General features: G+C 43.7%; 1 protein-coding gene across 1 annotated transcript in view; it reads left to right on the top strand.

Annotated features, from left to right (window-relative positions):
- The window catches only part of ptprdb (protein tyrosine phosphatase receptor type Db), a 162,521-nt gene that overhangs the window by 39,961 nt on the left and 104,078 nt on the right, over positions 1-18,482 (top strand). The window contains exons 4-5 of the mRNA XM_069665336.1: positions 6,418-6,493; positions 7,786-7,830. The gene's annotated coding sequence lies outside the window, so the exon portion shown is untranslated. The remainder of the gene's footprint in view (positions 1-6,417; positions 6,494-7,785; positions 7,831-18,482) is intronic.

Here is an 18,482-nt window from a genome sequence, read left to right as displayed (position 1 = left end):
GGGGAGAAAAAGAGAGAGAGAGAGAGAGAAAATGGGTCACTTTAGCAGAGGGACTGTGAGGCTTCATTAGGAAACCCGATGCAGTCGTTCTGTGGCCCATTCTCATTCTGCTCCAGCGTGGACCCGCGGGATTCCAACAGCACCCTAACATTTGTGACCTCGTCAAAAGCAAGAAATAAGCAGGCGTCAGGTCGCGCCGGTCTCACCCGCCGCCACCTCGGTGACATCCTGCCACCTTTCTTTATTTATTCTGCCTAAATTAACGCTCCGACTCGACTGCTTCCGAGAGAGAAATGTCAGGTGTTTCTTATCCACAACTTTGCAGGCTTTAGTGAGAAAACCTGCACGTCTTGCCTTGAAAGGTGAAATACCGAGGATGTTAGCGCTGAGACAATCGGATGTTAACTGTGCAATGGAATTAGATGTGTCAAAGAAAACTGTTTATTAATGTTTCTTTACAGTGTGAGCAGATGGAACAGAGCGAATCTCTCCACTTTCCAAGCACTTAAATCTCATTTGTTCTCACTCATTTGCCATAATTCTCCGTATTTCCCTCTCTCTTCCTCACCCGTTCATTTTTCCCGTTCCCTCTCCGTGTTGTAGACGCTTCTTTCACTTCTTTTGCTCCCTCAGTCATTCGTTCTCCTGGCCCCCCGAGCACCGCGGCGTCTAATATGTCTTTAAAAGTAGGACACCACTGAGTAATTTGTTGCACCTAACAAATGATAATTCAGAATTGTCACCATATCTCCACGACTGCGGGGCCACCCCGAGCACACAAAAGCATCTGCTGCTCCGGAGAACACTCATCGTGATTTTCTCGCCATTGTAGTGTGAAATAGAATTAGAAATATAGGATTATTTCACAAAGACGTGACACCGTTTCACAGCAGGGATGTTTTTGCCCTTGTGTAAGCTGCGTCATTTCACTTCCATTACTTGGAATTTGCAGTGTTGTAGATTGCTCACAGCCACGGCTTAGCTTTCCTGCCCACCAATAAGCGTAAAAAGAATATCGTGTTTATATTACAACCCTTTTTTCTCTGTAATTTTGTGGTGTGCTCCAGTTTACAGTGGTTTGACCTCTTATGTTACAGAACTAAACAGACTATCACTTCCAAACATTACTTTAAATGTAATTTATTACAAATAAAGATCAGTTAACTTGAGCACAGCTAAATAAAACACCATGTTTGATGTCTGGTGTGGGCTTAAAACCTGATCAACTCTGAAAATTAACTCTTGCAATGGTGTGAGAATAATCTTGTCTTGGACTCAGAGACTAAAAATGTTTAACATCTGGTTGACAACCTCGGTTGTAGATTTAAACAAGTAGTCAGTTTCCAGGAATGGCAGGTCTAACTAAAACTGCTACCTAGTAGTAATATTGCGAGTGGAGAACAGAGCTTATCTTACTGGACTAAAACTCATGATGTCTCTCCAATTTCTGCATCAATTTTCTTTTTAATTTGTCTCTTCAAAATCCTACTTAATGAAAAAACAATACTAACTCAGCTGGAGCTTTCTTCTTGTGTTGTTCCAACATTTGAAATCAATTTAGCTAAAGTTGAGGCGGCTCACGGCATAGGCGATATAGGCGGTCGCCTAGGGCGCCACTTTCTGGGGGGCTGGCTTCAGCCTCAAATGTTTTAATGAAGCCATTATATTAAATGCAAGCCTACTGCAAGATTGACACCTTCAGTCCCAGCCTTTCTCTCTGCTCTGCTCGCATTAACCATCACTCTGCCGCTCTCTCTAGCGTCCTCGACCACTCACTCAGCATGCACTTCCTGACACAAGTTACAAGAGAGGAGAAGAGAGATGCTTTCAGGCCCAGTTGGAAAAACTCAAACTCGGTTTTGTCGTACATATAATGTACATTCTGTTGTTTAATTAGCTCGCCCTTCTCGACTAATCCCACATGTGATACAAACAGAGACAGAAAGACAGACAACATATAATAGAAAGGGAGGGGAAGAGAGACAGCAGCATGTGATGGAAAGAGAGAGAGAGGAAAGAGACAAAGAAACTCTATCTTTAAAAGTGTCTGAAGAAAAACCCTTATAATATCACAGTAAACTAATGGTAATTTCATATTTTTCCAAGTCTATTCAATAAATGTTTAATGATAACAGTTCAGGTACACATACATTTTCAATGATTACTTTCAATGTAAATAAAAAGTGCATAAAATTGCATCAAAACAGAGCTTTTTGTAAAATAAGTTCCTGGGGGAGAATCCTCCAGACCCCCCCTCTGACGTCTAAGGCCCCACAATGTCCTCATATCCCAACACATTGTAGTGAGCTTGATCGATCTTTATCCCAATATCAACTCTAATAATCAGGTCTCTTCTGGATAACTGTGTTGCACACTGGCATGCAAAGTAAAAAATGATACTGTGTGGCAGAAAAAGATGATATTTTACCATTTGCAGGGGGGGGCGCCAAATTCTAAACTCGCCTAGGGCACCAAAATGGCTAGAGCCAGCCCTGCGTTTGATGTAAGGTGGTCATAAAGCTCAGTCGGAGCTGACGGAACTTGACGTTGAGATCAAACATCTTAAACATCATCACAAGGTTTTAGTATTGAAATTTAAAAACAGCGAAACGGACGTAAAATTCAAGTAGAGACAGAGGAAGTGCCTCGCTAGTGGCCTGCTAGCTAGCAATGCTGTATTAGCTAACGTACACCTTTCAGTTTGAAATATTTACATTTTGAATTGTCAAATATTCTTGGAGCAAAATGTCTTATAATTTATAAGGACCACCTCTCAGTCTTTTAAAAGGTATACTCAAAGTCTTTCGAAACACATTAGCATCCCTTTGTGTTTCTTATCAATGGACACCAGATATCTGCTGTCCTTTCAGGTCAGGTTTTGTCTCAATTCAGATACTCCTGTGAGTTCTGTGTACTCTCTGAACTTAAATGCGATATTTTTTATTTTGCCATGGCTTTGTTAGAAATTGAAAATAGACGGTCTGCACTTAGTGGAAATGGTAATTGCTACATTTCTTTGTCTTGTCTCGTCCTGTGTTTCACACAAGGTGGAAATAAAGTCGCTATCTGGCTGTTAAGCTTTCCATATTCAACTTTCTGACCCTTTTAAGCACACTATCTTATGAGTACCATAAGGCACAATATTTAGCCATAATTGCAGTTGTTAATGGCTTAAGCACTCAGAATAGCATACTGTATGTAAGTACAGAAGAACATTGAGACTTAGTGCTCGTCTCTCGTCTCTGAATATATATCTCTCAATGTTCCCCTTCAGATATGTGTCATAGAGAAATGTCTGCTTGAGAATCTTAATGGAGGGCTAAGATGTAAAACTTAAAACCCTTCGATTTAACTCCAAAGAAATTCTGTTGAGTTTGTTATTTTAAATAAGGCACGCTGGAGCATTGTAACCGAGCTCAAACAGATGGATTTAGCTGCACTTATCCAACTTTAGTTTTTAACAGAAGCTCATTTTAAATGTAGTTTAGGATTAAAGAGTAACGTGTATTTGTATCCTGTAACATTTCCCTCTTGTCTGTCTTCCTGCTATCTCACTGCGTGTCACGTACAGGTTGTTGGATGAGTAAACAGGGAGCCATAGCTGTTTTAATAATGCTCATTCCACTGTAGGTCTTTCTTTTCCTCCAGAGGTTCAGGAGCAGCAGGTCACCTTTGAATACTCAAGTTATGCAGGAATGTGTGCATCATGTATCCTTTCAAAATGCTTCATCATCCATGCGGGGGCAGATTAGATGCCTGTTTCTTTGTGTAAAATCCTAAACGGCAGACAAACACACACACATACACACACACACACAAGCTGTAAACAAGTTCAAGTTGTTTACGCAGAACTGTGTCATGCCGCTCTGAGGGTCCCTGTTGCCAACTTGACCTGCAATAACCTCCTTAAAATTCTGGGCAAACTTCAGCGCTGCAAACGCACCTCGAAAGAGTAAACATGTTTACAGAGTCATTTTGCTGCTGAAACATATTTTCTGTAGAATATTACACAGCTGATGAGCGCATGATCTCGAGACATTTCATACTCAATTTCCACATACTGCGTCTAAACTCTAGAGATGACGTTTGTAGGGAATCATGTCAGTGTTATGCACGGCCCGACTCTGACACTTCATTTAATGTAGGGCTTATGAGATGGCCCCTCTGATGCCCACTCTGCTGCCCTGCTTACCCACTTGCATTGATGTTGACTCCAGCTGACAGAAACCTAAGACGAGTGTTTCACACATGCTGAGTGAAGCCAAACCAAAGTAAACCGAGTTCCACCCAGCTGCCCTGGTTAGGGTTAGACATCAAAAAATAATCTGGGCCGATGCTGCGCGGGTCATCGCTGCAGAAGTAGTTTGGTTCACAGAGTGAAAAGGGTGTGTGAAAGCACTTTAGTGACCTACATAATACGCAGCTTTTCCTCGTGTAACATTTCCAGCGGCAGCAGAAACCTTTAAGGTGATGTCCAGACGAGGCCAACACGAGTTGAATTCCCTTTAAATTACTATCAACATTTTGACTCTCTCTGAATAGTCGCTTCAGCTATCAACATTAAAGGGATTCAAAGGCTGCTCTGAAGCGCTCTCTTGGGAGTCCTCACAGAGATTCAAAGCAGCTAACAGGGTTTGCAGACAGACTTTCACCATGGGTGCCACTTTATCACACAAAAATCAGGGAGAAACCACAGTAATACCATGTCCAACCGAACAGGATAAACATAACTTGTCCCAGCTTATCGAGCGAGCCCTGTAAACCGAAATTGCTTGCGCCAACATGAGCTTTCCAAATGATCTACTTTCCAAACTCTTCCTCTCCCGTGCAAGGCTGCCGAGGCTTTAATTACTTCTGCTGGGCCAGCATAGGTGAAGCACATTCTCACTAACAAGGTGGTTTCCAACTAGGGAGCAGTGAAATACCAACAGGAAAACAACATGATGGAGAGGAAATCTGGCGCCCCTAATAGAGGGGTAACCGAGGCTTATAATAACCCTCCACCCAACTGATTTCACCAGCTATTGTCAGAAGAGAAGCGGTGCAGGTGGAGAGGAACCCGGGGAGGAATGTGTCATCAACTGAAAATTAAGTGTGAGCTACTTTTCACACATATACATTTGCCACAGTGCACATGTATGCAAAGCTAGGGCAGCACTTAAATCTATCACGTGTCTGAGAGCGCGCCAGGCAGACACACAGTCTCTAAAGAGTCCCTTTGATTACACCATGTGAGGTGCAGCCATTTTGACCTGGAAACAACAGGTGTTTGCAGGTCATTGAACGCAACAATGAAACATGTCCTACTTTTCATTCGTTGTTCAATCACTGTTTATCTTTACATCATGAGATCAGGCTGTTAATTTATGCTGCCATCATTGTCTCTGCCCTTATTTAGTAAGTCGGTCAGCAGCACAAACGCAGGAGTGGTGTAACAGCACAGACTAGTGGCGGATCTGTGTCATGGCACCTTGATCCAATTACCAATGACAGAATCACCCTTGTTATCCTTATATTTCCAACAGTATACATGCTGTATAACATATAGGGTTGCTTTTACATGCTATTAACTTGCCACAGTTTTCGACAAAAGATATTTTAATAAAAATGAGGGACTAGAGCAAGATTAAGAACGTGTTATTTCTGCTCAGATTTTGATTTTTAAAAAGTACAAAAAAATCAGGTGAGGATTTACACTTTTCCACAGGCTTATTTGTTTAAGGCCTCAAAGTTCCAAGAAGGGTGCATTTCAGAACCAAAATAACTGCAAATGCCCATGATCCCTTGAGACCCATCCTCACTCCACCCGCCAAGTGATTTTTCTATTTTGCTGCGACTCTGTGCGCTCTGCTGCTCTCCATAGAAGGCAGAAGAATTCATGCAAACAGCACAGGCGTGTAGAAAACACTGACTAGCAACATCTGAATATGTGTGTTAAAAGTCTCTTTCTTTCAAACTCCTCTGTGCCGGTATTCGCACATCATGTGTCCTAATGCGCCCCTTTGATCTGTCACAGTGTGTACTTATCATACGGAGGTGCTGTCTGCTTTTACCACTCGGGTTTCTCAGGCCCTCATCCCCTCACAGCCCGCATGGCTCGTAAGTAGCTGGCACGGAAGCCCCCGAAAGCCTTAAAAGCCCCCAGCATAGGAGGAGTCAAGCCGGGGGATCTCCACTTGACCTGACCTGCTTTTGGAACAATTATGGAACATTACTTGTGTTTATGTCCCAGCTTTTGATCTGGAGTCTGCGACCAGAATGCAGAAACACGCAGACACAAAAACAGGGAACTCATTTGAAAGCAAGAGCTGGCTTTAAGAGCGGCAAGTTCTGAAAGGCTAAGGCTCTGTTCCTAATCCCTTTCCCACTTCTCCTCTTCCCTTCCCTCCTCCCTGTATCCCTCCTTCTCTCTTGCAGGAGAATTCTGGGGAGATTTCTTACTCTTTCGTTCCTCAAGGATGAAGCAGAACAGTGGATCTGTGTACTGAAACAGGTGAGTTGAAGAGTAGCACGGTGACCTTCAAAGAGACACATGCATCCACGTGAACCCCCTGCCCCCTTTTTGATGTGATCTGGGTCAGATTTGTGTAAGATTTATGTTGCTAAGAGGGCTGTTTCATGTCTGCAGAGAAAAAAAACAGAGAGGGAGTTTAAACAGAAAGAAAAAGGGGTGGATGCTGCTTCAGAGGAAGAGAGGGAAGGCAGCGCAGAGAGAGAGTCATCCTCAGGGACAGGGAGAGCGAGTGAAGACACAGTCGACAGGATGAACGACAGGATGAAAGTTTAACCAAACATCGGCTCCCCCACAGGAGTGGGCAAATCTGCTGCCGTCGCAGTGGACAGATGGGAGGAAAGACATGCAAAGAGACGGACGGGCAGACAGGACGAGAGAGAGCGGCGATCCCCAGCTGTTTTTAAAATGCTGCCTCTGATACATTATTGAATATGCAGTTCTCCAACGCATCGCTGAGCTTTCCTCTCATGTTAGTGCTCAAGTTCGCATCGCGTCACCGTGCTAAATATAAAGCATTCGCTCACCCCTCTTTGGTTTGTTAAAAGATGCAGAGGCTGCACGTAGGCTGTGTGTGTCTGTGTGTGTGTGTGTGTGTGTGTGTGTGTGTGTGTGTGTGTGTGTATGTGTTGCTCTGAGAGGCACTTTTCGAGGCCGGCTGGAGTTTGGAGTTTTTGTGTGTGACTCAATTTTGGAAGTAAGCCTCGGCAAACTTCACAAAAACAAAAATAGTTTTCATCAAACTCTTTGAAAGAAGTGTTAGATGATGCGCGGCATACACTGAGGCGAGTGGAGCGCTTCACTGGGAGTCGCATGTGCTGTACGCTGCAGGAAGTGAGATGTTACCGAGGGGATTGATTTTGGATCATACGGCATGTGGAAGACTGCAGGTCTGTGTAGTCAGAGCAATAACTGAGTTTGCTCCCCTCCTTTTTTTTATAGTTCCCTTTTTCCCAGTTTAATAAGTCAGATTTGGATAGAGGTCAGTGTCCTCAGACTCTGTGTAATACCACCTCTGGCCTTCAGGTGGCAGCAGAGCAACATACCCAGCAGGCATGTTTCTGTAGCAGACTGGATTGGCCCATTTTACCAGCACGTCCGCTCGCAGGCCTCTCTCCATTTATCTCCCTGTCTCATCCAAGACAGCTTTTCAAGCAAATGATTCCTCCTGGCCAAGAAAAAACTGTGGAAAAAACAATCAATATTTTTGTTGGTAGATCAAGCGTGCAGACGGTTCAAACTCACATGAAAAATCTTGTCTTGTTCTGTTTCAGCTCCCACTTTCCAACTTCAGATTCCAGGATGAACCATGAGCAAAGGTAAGGGAACTTAAGCTTGACTTTCTTTTACCCTGCGTGCCTTTGTAGAAAAGATGTGTGTGTGCTAATGCCTGTGTGTGAGTGTGTGTGTGTTGGAGAGTATGCACGGACACCTGGGTCCAAGTGCTGCTGGGGGTGTGTGTGTGGTTGTTTCCAGCGCGTGTGTGTGTGTGTGTGTCTCTCTGCTTTCTGACAGATGTTGTAACGACATGATAAGCCCTCTGGCTGCCAGCACCGCCGTGTGAGGTTGCTATAGTGACTGTGTGTTGAGTGTTGGGGAGGCCAGAGAGGAATATGAGGGTGCTGAGCATGAAGAGAGGGGGTGGAATAGGAAATGAAGTGCTTGGTGCCTCCGGCCTGTGTGTGTGTGTGTGTGTGTGTGTGTCTGTTTTTATGTACATGAGTGGGTGTGTTTGTGTGACGTTTTTGTCTGTTTGTTTGTGTATTTCCACAAAGAGCGCAGAATTGAAGAGACACTCATCTGTGTAATTGGGAATTTGATCAAGATAACGCACACACACACACACAGTCAATCATGTACACACACACGCAGACAGCACACACACATGTTGAGTGTGCGTAGGAGCGACAGAGACGGGGATGATGGCTTCAGCGTGGGCTGAGGGTAACCTCCTCTGCCTCGCAGACTAACACCGTGAGTGGGTCACACTCGGTATCACTTATCACTTAAATTGCTGCGTCAATGGAGCTGTTGTGCAAACTGGTACGAGCAGGAGAATTTCCCTCTGCTGTCGTGAGCGCAGACACTGTAAAGAGCTTTGGTTTCAAGCACAATGCTGCTTCAAGAGCGAGGTTTAAGGTTCAGGTTGACATAGTGCCGAGGGAAAGGACTGTCTGAAGCCAACTATGATGTTTGTTTATATTTAGGACTTTTTAAAGCAGCTAAAGTACGTAAAGTATTCATGGCCCCGTCTGCAGCAGTATATAGGTTAGCTTCTGTGTGGGAACATCCGGCTGGACTCTCCAAACAGGGGCCCTGCTGTCATCTGCTGTAGGTAGCACATGTTATAGGAGCAGTGTCTAGTTTTGCACTACTGAGGCGTCTGACCCATGAGGGACTTGGCTGACGCACTTTGCCAGACCAAACTGTAGTGAAAAACAAACAGACACCTCCAACTTAAAGTGATGACAAACCTTCGCGCTTCAGCGGCTAAAAACCTTTTGCCCTTCCAGGATCACACACCTGACCAAGGATTGTCCTGTCTCTTGTACTTGAACTGTTGCATCACAGGGACACCCTCAGTGCATGCAAGAAACTACATGTATGTCACTGCATAAGAACCCCTAATTTGGCTCTTACAGTACACTGACTATTGATACAACCCCACTTCAAAAAAAAAAAGAACTATCCCTTTAAGGGGGTCACAGGCAAACTACGGTTTATTTGTCAATGAAATTATCAAGTTTAAATTCCTGCATCAGAACTCAGGATATCTGCTACTCTTACAGAGTGTTGAACAAATCCCAGGTGTGTCACTCTGTGGAACTGTTCTCATGTGTAAATACACCTGCAGATATAATCTTCAGGGGAAAAGCAACATAGTGCATGGCTGTATTTGTTCAATGTTAGACAGGAAACAATCCATACAGAAAACATAATTCAACTTCACAAAATCTAACTTTTATGGTAGAGCAGGTGTGCCTTTGTACACATTTATTTCCTAAATTTTTGCAGGGTTTTATATATTTTTACGTGTAAGAAAGTGTGCTTAGTGTGGATTGTGACATCATGCTGTTTAATAGGTCAGAATCAGCACCGATACCTCACCAATACCCGGTTTGTTTAATAGAGACCAGTTTAATCGATGCTAAATAACAAGCTATATCGAGCTAGCGGGCTAGCAGAGAGGCTAACAACATCTTACGTTCAGTCTTATTAAGAATAAAATGGGTGGATCATCACCTTTCTTCTCATAAGAAGTCACCGTCCATGGAAAGCATGACGAGTAGCACAAATGTGTTGGACAGGTTGTCTTTGGGATCTAATGTGATATCAGAAAGAGGAGCAACAACGGCAAACATACCATGTAGTCCGTCATTGTTATTGTGAGAGAAAGTTGCTGCTGGGAAAAGCAGTCATGTATAGAGTGACGTCATGACGTGGCTCTTCCACGGGCTCCAGCGGGTGGAAAAACAAACTGGTTCAGAGTTGGTTCGCAAGTTGAACCAGCTCTGAACCAGCATGAGCACAGGCCCTGAATTAGAACCAGGTTCGCGTTGGTGGAAAAGGGGTAAGATTCATGCATCTGTAGTTCTCAAGTATGGACACCTGTAAGCATCTGTAACTGCTTTGAACAGATGATGACTTCCTGTCTTGCAGGAAGCGAAAGTTAAAAAAAAAAAGTTATGGAGGTCATCTGTCTCTAAAACATGACCAAACTTTTTTTCTATTAAATACTTATTAAGGGACACTGTTGTATATTAACCTTCGGCTATTTTTACTACAATTATTTTCCATATAATCTGCTTATGAGATTTTTCCTTTATTGTTTAGTTTTTTTCTTATTTGTGTGTGTGTGTGTGTGTGTGTGTGTGTGTGTGTGTGTGTGTGTGTGCATGTTACTAAAGTAAGCATCAATGTTACCCGAGAATTAAACAGAGGAGAAAAAAAGGAATCACTAGAAAATGCAAATGTTAAATGTTAATGCTAGTATGCAAAAACTAGGCGGCAGGATTATTAAAGAAATATGTGACAGGCTGCATTAAAATTTCAATATTTTAATCACTGAGGTGAAAAACATCCTGTCAGAGCTCCGCATTAGTTGATGCGTTCCCCCGGGGGGGCCACCTTAAGTGAACCAATCTCATTTTAAGTAACAATTTAAATCAACCCGGAGGCTGCGCTGCTATCACACAGCAAACAATCGTCACGCTTGTCTCCTGTATCTCTGCAGTGTGTAACAGTCAGGACCAGAGACACAATGTGCCGCACCACACAGGCCTGGCTTCACACAGGGATTACACCTAGATGATTCTTCAATAGAGAATTCAGACGAGCTTAATCCGCGCCCGTGGAAACGGACCACAGCGCTGCGTGTGGAGCCGCGGCCAGATATGACGGAGAACAGAGAGCGGCCAGATTAGTTCATACGAGGGAGAGGAGCTGAGCTCGAAGCCGCCTGACGGAGCGTCTCCTGACAGCTCCTCCCAAACCTCTCCACTCCCTCTAATGCAGTCTGAGGGAAACATTGTTCCCCTTTCAGTCTCTCTGACTCTCTCTTTCTTTCCACCGCTCCGTCCCTGTCGCTCTGTGTGAGGTGGGAGAGAAAATGTGTGTGTGTGTGTGTGTTATCGCTTCATTAGCCTGTAGATTTCTGGGTCATTCGTAGCCTTGTTCCCACTGTCTCAGATGCTGTAATTACCCTCACATGAGTCACATCTGATAATTAGGATGGTCCGAGCTGGCTTCAGCCACACACACACACACTGCTCGGGCTTACACGTGTGACACATATGCACACATACACACGCATCAGTCATTAGTGGAGAGCTTAACATGCAGTACAGTGCTAATGGGATTATCATTGCTGAGGGTCCTGCTCATCAACCTCTTACTCCTCTCTCTATTCATCATCAAGCACTATTCTTAAACACTCAGGATCTTTCTACACGATCTTTTTCTTTCTCTCTCTCTCTTTCTTTCTTCACATACCTTTCCTAGGTGTCTCTCCCCTCCTCAGTGTCACAGTGAATATGATCTATGTGCATGACCACATCTGAGGAGAGTCTCAATGGGATGCTGTGGTGGCCTAGAGGTTTTAGCTGCTGACCATGTAATTCTGATGTCCCTGGTTCAAGTCCAGCTGTGGACCTGTGTTTCATGTCTCTTGCCTGTCCCCACCTGCCTTCTCTCTAATGCCTGCTTTCAAGTACATGCATAAAACTACAATAGTGGATCCCAACCTTCTTAGCTGGTGAAATTGATGAACCGCTTTCTTGTGACTCTTTGTCAAAATGAGCACTTCCTCCAGTTTGGATCATTAATGTTTGTGTAAAAATTACTTTTTTAAATTCTTAAAGAGCGGGTATTATGCTGTTTCACATTTTAAGACATATATATAATGTTACAATGTGGGATGTCCAAACTAAACGTGGGTGAAGTTTCAGATCTGTAGGTAAAAGTATGTTGGAGGAATCACCAGGCTTCTCAGCTCAGTCTGCAGGCTGCTGTGAACGCCAGACGTTTTGTGACGTCATAAAGTGCAGCCTCAGCAGGCTTCGGAGAGCTGGCCAATCGGAAGAAAGTGGGCTTGTATGGCTGTTCTTTTTTTAAAGGGGCAGAGCTGACAGAGTGGTTTCAGGCAGAGGCTAAATGAGGGCCTGCACAGAGCACCAGTGTGAGAAATTTTTTTTAACTGTAAATGATGCTAAGCTACTCCACAGGTATCAAAGAGTGAAAAATGAAGCTTGAAATTAGCATAATAATTCTCTCTTTATAAAGGCCCTCCCCTTTTAAAAAAAAGAGCAGTTATTCTGCTTTCTTTCTGCTTTCCCATCCTTGCAATCATCTTGAGACCCCATGTGTTTGCCTTAGACTCCTTGTAATGCCCTAAACCTCAAATTATTAATAGGGATGCATGATAATTATTGGACAGATAAATTATTGCTCAATATGGGGGGAAATTACATCATTTTTATTGCTCCAATAAATAAATTAAATCCGATAAATAGATCCAATAAAGTAAAGGAATTGGTGAAGTTGCTTGGTAGACATTTAGCGCCTTTTAAAACAGGCCATGTCGCGCTCGTGACGTCATCTACCGCGCTTTACTAGCAGGACCCAAGGCAAGCTGGCCCCGTGTCTGCCTGACTGCGCTTACAGCAGTGTCAGTACCCAACCCGGCCCAGCTGCCCGATCCCTGCCTTGTACGATTTTGTCGCCACACACATTCATAATTTGTTTGACAAGAACAGACTAAACGTTTCACCACGGACATATGGACTTCTGGCGTTAGTCCGGTCAGTATGCTTAGCTTAACGGCGCAGTGGTTGGATGAATACTTTAAGATGCAAAAAGCCTTGCTGCACGCACAGGAGTGCTCCGGGTCGCACACAGCGACAATGATACTCCAAGCTTTTGAAACCATGCCTGAATGGTGGAGTATAACAAGTGTATGTTGTGCTCAGGGATAATGCACGCATTATATCCAAGGCCATGGAGGAATGTGGGCTCTCAAGCTTGGGCTGTATGGCACACACTTTACAGCTCGCCGTAAACGAGGCTGTGGTGAGTCAAAGGAATCAGTCGATCAGCAGGAAGATGCACTTCAAACACTCCCAACTTGCCACCTACCGTCTTAAAGACTAGCTACGGTTGCTAACGTAGGATTGGACGGTGGCCGTTCAAAGGAGGGGCTTTGCAAAGGGTCAATTCGACACTTACAGCCAGTCGACCATCCTTAAAATGATAAATAAAAGCACCCATACATTGCAATAAGGTTATGACAAAGAGAAAGGAAACTGTGCTGACTGTAACTTTGATTTATTCTTCTTCTCTTTCATCCTCCAGTTGCAGCGACATAATCACCTCTCTCCATCTGAGCCACTCTCGACCCGCTCTCCTATCATCACTGCGCCCATTTCATCAGCTTATTTAAAAGTATTATTACCCATAACATTCAATTTTCACCGTGTTTACTCCGCTGACTGAAAGGGTAATGGAGATATTGACAGCGGAGTGCCGAGTGATTCTGTCCAGGCCATTGTGTTGAGTGCTTCGATGGAGAGGAGTGAATGACTGGAGGGCTATCTATGGTATTACATATAGTGAGGAAGGCGTGGGAAAGAGAGGCCCTCTGAAAGCCAAAAGCTTAAATACCATGCTTCACACACACAGACATAAAAGACAACTACTGCAGGACAAACACACACACTCATGGATACACATACAGGCAGTGGATTAGGATGGGGATTATGGGAGCATAGCTGTAAAACAGGCAGAGACAGATCAGTGTTATACTTCATAAACACACACACACACACACACTGGATGAAGACTGTACAGTATGATGGATTTATTCTGAGGTGAATGGTGATGACTTATGTGCGTCATGACTGAGCACTATTCAAGCTCAAATAAGAAGGGAAGCAAAGAAGCTTTAGTAATCAATTATTGAACGGAAAGCTGCGGAGATTTCACGTCTGGGTCCTGAAGTATTAAATAATGTTGATGAATTTCAATTAACCACTGAGTGACCTACAGAGAGGAGCACAAGGAGGTTTGAAATTGGGAACTTCAAATGTTGGTTCTTATATCTAAAATCTAATCTGCTGTAGCATGAAAGAGAAGACAACCTTGACATATAGAGGAGCAATGGGTCTCAACATCATTGTCTCCACAACTCAAGTGAAAAAAAAACAGCACCTGTTTTAATAAGAGGTGATTTCTTGGAGGACCTCGCTTTTAAACAGCCGTTTCTACAAGGACTGTAGGACACTCAAAGGCATCCTTGGAAAGTTTCCAAGAGTCAAGTTTGAGTTTTCCAAACTCGCCGTCAACGTAAAGTCCAATTCTGCCTCATGAAACTGAAGAATTTAAGGCTATATAAGCCTCTCTATACGCTATGTTGTTATGCTAACATGCTAACATTAAGTACATATAAGCTGTGTCCCAATCCTGGGGCTGCATTCTTCGAAGGGCGTATTTGAAGGCCGATTGCGTCACAACGGCACGTCAAAGGCTGTCCTTCACATGCGTCCTCCTTTTCCCGGGCCACGAAGGATCCATCGGGTGCATCCTTCACGGCCCAGTGTATCCCAAGGTTCATTGTGCGCCAATTCAAACAAGATGGCGGACTCTTACGTGGACGAGGAATACACTTTTAAATGAGCATGTTTTTTTGGTTTCAACTCAATCGAATAGCTCGGGGCCCTTGAAACAAATGATCTTCAAAATAATAGGTAAAGTTAGGTGATGCTATCTAGTTAGCCTGCTAGCTACTTGTTGCTAGGTGACCGTCTCATTTCAGTTTGGCTTTCGTGGTCTATGCAGGCTATGAATGGAGCATCCTCTGTAGACCTCACCCTTCGAAGGCTGCAGCCCCTGGATTGAGACACAGCTATAATGTTTATCGCGGTCACTGTGTTCGTTCAGTGTGTTTAAATTTGCTAGTGAGCGAGATGTCCAGCTGCGGCTGATGTTAATGTCAGTAGTGTTGCATTATGACTCATATACCTGGATATTTGTCATAATTTCCCTCCCTTCCTCTATGATTGTGTTGCTGTTTTCAAAATCCCAGTTGCTACTGGAAACTCTAAACTTTAGTCCACATAAGTTTGTGAAGAAACCTTGAAAAAAATGCCTCATGCTTCATGCTGATTAAGCCCCTTTTTTAAAACTCTGCCAGCGGTATCTGCAACTGACAATAACCTGACCAACAAATAGATTGAGTCCAATTTATAAGAGCTTCTGTGTAATTGGTTCAATAACGATCTGCAAGAGCTACATTCAGATATTAAACTGTCTGTGGGTCTGAAAAGTCCATTGAGCTCCTCCAGAGCTGAAGTGAAGGCAAGCTTCTCCTCTATGGCACAGATGGTCAAATTATGCTTTTCGTCTGTTATCAGCACAAGTCACATGTCATATCTCATAGTTGACGCGCATCTGTTAATGTTTATGTGGTGTTTTCTTTTGCAGAGATTGAACAATTTTAATGCTGGGGCTCAACTCTCCAAATGCAAACGTCCAACCAAAACAATTTCCCTCTATTCTGCGAGCCAATCCCAGAACATTTCTTTCGGCGGTGCGGCTAAATGATGGCGCTGGCTCAGAACTAAAACAAAGTGCGGATACAGCCCTGCGTATGTTAGACTAGTTATGTATTAGTTCTGAACAAAGTGACCTGATGATGATAGATAGAACATTGTTAGGGGTTCACTTGAGTTATTATAACTCATGCAGAGGGAGGCTAATGTGGGTAACAAACCTCATTGAAATCCATCAAACAGCTGTTGAGATGCAGCATGTAAGTCTCGTCAGAACTGAACATCGAAGCCTTGTGGAGGTGCTACAGGAAAAGTGACAGGATCACTAAATTCAGGAAGAGGGGGGTCATACATGTCTGTAATCAATTTCATGACAATCCATTAAATATTTGTAGACTTTGTGAAAGTGAAGCCAAAACCACTCTATCGCCCCCTGCTGACTGGCTGCAGTATAGGTCATAAAGCCTGCCTCCTCCATGTTAACAGATGGGACATGAGTCAAACTATAAAATCAAAATACACGGCAAATACATTTTTCTGTTGTTATAGTTAGTTCTCATCATGCTGATTTATTTAAGTGTTCAATTTTCTGACAGGTTTAGTTTTTATTAGTTTTTTGATGCTGTAAAAATGATGATTGACAGCCGATCTGTTCCGGATTAGCAGAGTAGAGGAGGGCCGGCGAGAGGGAACGTAACTAAAACAATCACTACAGTCACTGAAGTTCCCATATCTGTGAACGTCTGCTTCAGACCAACACAAGAAGCTGTTCTGCTGTTAAATATGCCAACGTGCGAGATCCTTGGGGTTTTTCAGGAAGTTCAAGTGTGTTTTTGGTTAGCAGAAGTGGCTACGGCAGCTCCTCCAACCGATATCTACTGCCCAACTCCTCCTCCAAATGACGTCCCCATCGCAAGATGGCAGCGCCTATCACTGGGACTGTTTTGGCATCAATTTTGTACAATGGGAGCAGATGGAGACGCGTGGTCCATCTTCATATAGATAGATGGACTGGCAGACTTACATTAACTAGAGTCTAGATCATGGCTTTGATCGTGGCCTTAAAAACATCCCGTCCATAACAGGAACAGGAAATGAGGAAAAAATTATCTTTCACTTTGACAGAAATGCAAGTGGTCTTTTGTCCTACATGTAGAGTTTAGATGTGGCGATGTTCACTACTTTGTAACCCTCTTAATAAAGGTACGTTTGTCCAAACATGAGCTAACATAGTTGAAAATTGTAGGTATCCGAAATAGAAACGTCAGTCACTATCCAAATAAACTGACGGTAAAACGAAGTTTTATTGTGATACTCACAGTTAAAAACTTTAACATTTTAAATATTCAGCAGCATCTCTTGTGTCTAGACAATTTCTTTCCTAGAAATGTGTTTAAAAGAAACAGGGAGCGCTCTGAGCTATCCTCAGTCACATTGTCTCTTTCATTATTTATGTCTGATGAGATTTTCAAAAGTAATTTCCCGATGCTTTTGCTTCTTACAAAATCTTATTAGTCTACGATGTATCGGGGTCGCTTCAGGATGATCAGAAATGGAGATGATCGCTGATGAAGTCTGAAATGCCAAGTTAATAAAATGTGACATTCTGAATTAGCAGGAGTGTAAACGGAGTCGAAGTTTAAACTGTGCTATTAAATCAGGGCGTTCTCTGTTTGATGTGATGAGATCACTGCTTCCTCTTCATTTGTCAAATTCAAACTCTGCAAAAACAAATTAAATTCAAAGGCTTTGACTAAATAAGAGTTCTCAACCTCTAATTGTCATAGGAGCTGTTTGCCGTCACTGTGGTCAGATTAGCATCCATAAAGGGTGCAGGACTTTCTCGCTTAACCCTAACCCGTAACGTACAGCTGGATGCGGTGAACACACACTCAAACCACATTATGAGGGAATAAGAAGGAGCTGTTCACCTCTACCCACCCACCTTGTTAATTTGAACACATTACCCAGGCGATAAAAGCAACACGCTGCCGCCGACGTTGCAGGACGTGGGCCCTAAACGTGGAGCTAGAATGCAATATGATGCTGTCATGCTCGACGCTGTCGTATAATGTTTCAGAATCAGGCCACACACCGCTCAAACGTGATGGAGGACTTGTTATACACCGACGGATGGCTTCAATCTGTGGCCGTCTCCGCTCCGGCCCTGCTGCATCAGGCACATCTTGGTCACCAGACATCTGTCATCAGCAGGCAGCTCAGCGGAGGTCCGAGGCTCCCCGTGATCCCGTCATCCATACATCTGTCAGACACAATCATCAATCTCTGCGTTGTCTCCGTTTAGATTCACTCTGCATATTCCTGCCTGCACGGCCTCCTAAAACTCGCCCCTCTCTCCCCCTCCTCCTCCTACCGCTCCACTCTGCTCCTCTCTTCTTTCAGTATGCTGAAATATATAACTAGCAATTTGCCAATCTCTCCCACTATGACACACACACACACACACACATACATGCACACACAGACACATGCAGAGGCATCCAGACCGCTGGAGCTGCTGTGGTGTATAATGACAGATAATTGGCTATTGTGGGTTCGCCCTCGGCAGGGGGAACCAATCACAGTGACAGCCACTTCTCCATGACCCGTGTGTGTATGCCTGAATGTGTGTGTGTGTGCGCGAGCGTGGGTAAGTGAATGTGTGTGTTGCCGTGATTGTATTTTATTTTGCTTTGAGTATAGAGGTAATTGCTAGTCAAGCGTGCACGGTACAGTATGCAACTGACAGCTCTCTTTGTAGTTAATATCCCTGTCATTGTTGCATTTATGTAAACATAAATATGCTATTCAGCTACATGCGTGTGTGTGTGCACGGAGAATACGAACATCCAGTGCTGTCTGTGCTATTTCTACACACATACGCTGACATATCGCTCTTCTGCGCAGGTATTACCTCAATATAAGGC

This window comes from Semicossyphus pulcher, unplaced genomic scaffold (genome assembly GCF_022749685.1).
Source record: "Semicossyphus pulcher isolate SPU_LCO1_2020_fin unplaced genomic scaffold, fSemPul1.0.p SCAF_17, whole genome shotgun sequence".
NCBI lineage: Eukaryota > Metazoa > Chordata > Actinopteri > Labriformes > Labridae > Semicossyphus > Semicossyphus pulcher.
The sequence above is the reverse complement of the archived record's forward strand: the minus strand, read 5'-3'. Positions and strand labels throughout refer to the sequence as shown.